We start from the raw sequence: 4,463 nt of genomic DNA, 5'->3' as shown, positions 1-4,463 counted from the left end.
ATTGTGTTCGCTTTGAAGATCTGGCGTCATTATCTTTATGGCGAGAAATTTGAGATCTTCACCGACCATAAGAGTCTCAAGTATTTGTTCACTCAGGCGGAGTTGAACATGAGGCAGAGACGTTGGATGGACTTGCTTAAGGATTATGATTGCGAGATTAAGTACCATCCGGGAGCTGCTAATCTCACCGCTGATGCTTTGAGTCGCAAGGTGCGACTATCCGCACTTCAGACTTGTTCGATGTCTAGTGCGATCAGTGACTGTTGTACTTCAGGTTATACCTTCAAGCATAAGAAAGGTATGCAGAGTATCCAGATGTTGGCGATATTATCTGAGCCAGCCTTGTACTCGCGGATCCGAGATGCTCAGATGTCTGATTCAAAGACCCAGCGTTTAGCTCGTCTAGCTAACGAGGGTAGCTCGTCTGGATTTCATTATCAGTCAGATGGCTTTCTGTGTTTGTCTGGTAGGCTTGTGATTCCACAGGATGAAGAGTTGCGAGAGGAGATTTTGTCTCAGGCACATCGCACTAAGTTGAGTATTCATCCTGGGAGCAACAAGATGTACAAGGATCTACGTACTCGTTTCTGGTGGAAGGGAATGAAACGCAGTGTTTATCAGTTTGTTTCGAGATGTTTGGTGTGTCAACAGGTCAAGGCAGAGCACCGACGACCTGGAGGATTGCTTCACAGTCTGCCTATTCCTGAATGGAAATGGGAGTTTATCACTATGGACTTTGTGACCCATTTGCCGGTATCCCCGAGGAACTGTGATGCTATCTGGGTTGTGGTGGACCGACTCACCAAGTCAGCGCATTTCATTGCCTATAGCTGGGAGTACAATGTGGATCGTATGGCTCGGTTGTACATTCAGGAGATCGTTCGACTTCATGGAGTGCCTGTGAGCATTGTCAGCGATCGGGACCCCAGGTTTACTTCTAGGTTCTGGGGGAGTGTTCAGCGTGCAATGGGTACTACTCTCAGTTTGAGTACATCCTATCATCCGGAGACTGATGGTCAGTCAGAGCGCACTATCCGTACGTTAGAGGATATGCTTAGAGCGTGCGTCTTGGATTTTGGTTCAGCCTGGCAGGATCATTTGCCGTTGATCGAGTTCGCTTACAACAACAGCTATCACACTAGTATTGGGATGGCACCTTTTGAGGCGTTGTATGGGCGACGTTTTCGTACTCCACTCTTCTGGGAAGAAGTGGGGGAGAGACAGGCTGAAGGACCGGAGTTTATCCAACAGGCGATAGACATTGTTGATCAGATCAAAAAACAGATTAAGACTGCACAGGATCGTCAGTCCAGTTATGCTAATATCAAGCGTAGGCCTTTGCAGTTCGAGGTCGGGGAGAAAGTGTTTCTGAGAGTGTCACCTTTCCGCAAGATTCTCGGATTTGGCCTTAAGGGCAAGTTGTCTCCCAGATTTATCGGTCCGTTTGAGATCTTAGAGAGCATTGGCGATTTGGCTTATCGACTAGCTTTGCCACCGCATCTATCTAGTATTCACGACGTGTTCCACGTATCTCTGTTGAGACGGTATGTGGCGGATGAATCTCATATTCTGCAGCGATCTGAGGTTCAGGTAGACAAGGATTTGACTTATGTTGAGAAACCTCTTCGTATCCTGGATTATAAGGATAAGGTTTTACGGAACAAAGTCATTCCTTTGGTTTTAGTTCAGTGGCAGCGCCGAGGCACTGAGGAAGCTACTTGGGAGCTTGAGGACAGGATGCGTAAAGACCATCCTGAGTTGTTTTGATTTCATTCTTTAAGTTGTATTCAGTTGCAAACTCTGTAAACGTTTGATTTGAATAAAGAATGTTTCTAATTTCTGTATTTGCATTCGGTACTTAAGATCTGATTTCGAGGACGAAATATCTTAAGTGGGGGAGAATGTAGTAGCCCGTGCCCTAATTGAGTAATTAAAGGATTAATGCTAATTAATTCAATTAGGCATCGGATGGATCGGAAGCTCCGAAGGGACGATCGGAAGCTCCGATCGGGATCGGAAGCTCCGATGAGGATCGGAGGCACCGATGATATTACGTCATCCATGACGTGTGGCTAGATCGGAAGCTCCGATCAGGACCGGAGGCTCCGATCACCCCTATCTGGAGTCAACAAATGATATTTTGACACGTGGCAGATCAGGATCTTCGGAAGCTCCGATGGCAGGATCGGACGTTCCGATCGAGGTTCGGACGTTCCGATCAAGGATCGGAAGTTCCGATCGTTGTCTATAAATAGAAGGCCGAGGCTTCATTTCTCCTTGCCAATTCCGGATTTCCTCTCTATTTCTAGTCATATTCGAGTTGTTCTAGCCTTCCTAGGCTTGAACTGGGAGTCGTCTAGACGTTCGATAGTCGTAGCGGAGTTGTGCCCAAGTTCTGGAGGCATCGACATCAAAGGGCTAACGACGGACGAAGGTATAGCTTTTGCTTCCTATAAATATTTAGGAGTATGCAATAGCTTAGTTAAGGCTTTTAGAGCACTATTATGATAGTAGTATCATTTGGCAGTGTAGAGCAGACTATAGGCGTGGACCTAGAGTTGGTAGAGCTTTCACTGTTTTGAGGTACGAAAGTACTGTTCGAGATATCCTGACTGAGTATGCATGTATTATGTGACTGCATGATTTATATGTCATGATATTATGCTGCATTCATTTGCATCTTGCTGTATCTCCTTCGAGATGTCTGTTAGTAGGGTTGTACCCTATCCTGTTAGTGGATTGGACTTCCATCGATTTGGGTCCGGCATTTCCACGGTTATCTCGGTATGGGAGCCACCTCCTGAAGCGACGGCACAGCGTGCTACATACCAGGGCCCGGTCTGTCTCTGTTATCTGATCCTTGACCTCGAGTCTATAGGGAGTTCACTTTGCATGCATGTATACTCATACTCTCGCACTGAGCGTTGTATGCTCACGTCTCGTACTCTGTATTTTCTGGACACCCTATTCCATGGGGCAGGTTTGCGATTGGACGAGGAGGGTGGATCCAAGAGGGGCTAGTCAGTGGTTGGCCAGCTGGAGCTTCGTCTAGGCTTTATTACTGTTGTTTGGGTTTATACAGCTATTCGATTTGGTTGTATATTATTGGATAATTACAGATTCCTTTACTTGGGATTGTATATTGTTATTGGTTTCCGCAGTTTTATTCTGATATCTGTTTTATTAAGTTAATTGCATGCCTAAGTTCTGTTTAGTAGGTGATCCGGGTAAGGGTCACTACATTAATTCTCAGCTGACAATAGTCGAATATACTCTTTTCGACTTAACTTATTGTCATAGAATTAATCATCATTTCGGTACTACATAACTCTTTTCGACTCAATCTGCTAACTGTTTTTGAAATTCTTCAGTTCAAGTAATGCTCTTCTATACTAGTTGTCATAATACTATTGTACTAGACAACACTCTATATAGAACTCCATTCATGTCGTAGAAAGGTCGAAATATATCATTGAAATATTTCTGTACATTCTAACCACTGACATAGCTGTCAATTCTAGGTTACTTCTGTACTAGTTCAATATATCGACTAGACTTCTACTGACATTCTTCCACAGTCAAACGTGATATAACCAGTACTGAAATAACAAAATCTACTTTCTGAAACTCATATCATAAATTGCTAATCATATATATTTCTTTATCAGTGCACGGATTCAATCAACTGGTAACTGGTACTCAGTTATTGCATTAATATCTGTAATGAATTCTAGCTTAATATCTCACGCCTGATATCAGCACATTCAATCTTATTTCCTCAATTTTGTATTTCATTTGTTATGACTAATCATTCAAATGCATTTCTTCTACTCAAAGGCAAAAATCTCAGCAATATAAAGGCTCAACAGATAAATATGATAGCATAACAAATCATTGATCTATGACTATATGCTATGCAATCAATATATAAGCGGTTAACTATAATTAACTCACTTACCTGTAATATTTTTATCTGATACAACTTGAGCCTTCTTTTCTGTACTTTCTTATTGCCTAAAGTTTCAGCTGGGGAAATTATGCTTATATGTCTTCATCTGCTGGCGTTTAGGCTGAATCGATCTTTGCTGTTGTTGTCACTATCTCTTGCTTCATAGCTATGCTGCTATGAAAGTTGTAGTGGAGGCGATGATCATAGTGTTTTCTCAATTACAGAGGCGTGAATAAAAATTCAACTCTGTCTAGTACTACCGGTTCATGATTTCGTTCTTCTCTTACTGGCTTGAAATCAACTTATGCGTCTCTACTATTCTATCATCTTTAGCATATACGGAAAGAAACAATTCTGTTTACTTACCTGCCAAACAATTTCAGTACTTCTTCTGGCAACTTCACCAACTTCTTGCTAAGTCCTGGAGTTGATATAAAATCAGGCTGGTTCTATGTTCATCTGAATATGCTTCTCTTGAACAACTGATCCAGCTCTTCAAATCAACTCCATTCTA

The sequence above is a fragment of the Henckelia pumila genome, chromosome 1, assembly GCF_033568475.1.
Source record: "Henckelia pumila isolate YLH828 chromosome 1, ASM3356847v2, whole genome shotgun sequence".
Classification (NCBI taxonomy): Eukaryota; Viridiplantae; Streptophyta; class Magnoliopsida; order Lamiales; family Gesneriaceae; genus Henckelia; species Henckelia pumila.
This window is presented reverse-complemented; position numbering follows the sequence as displayed.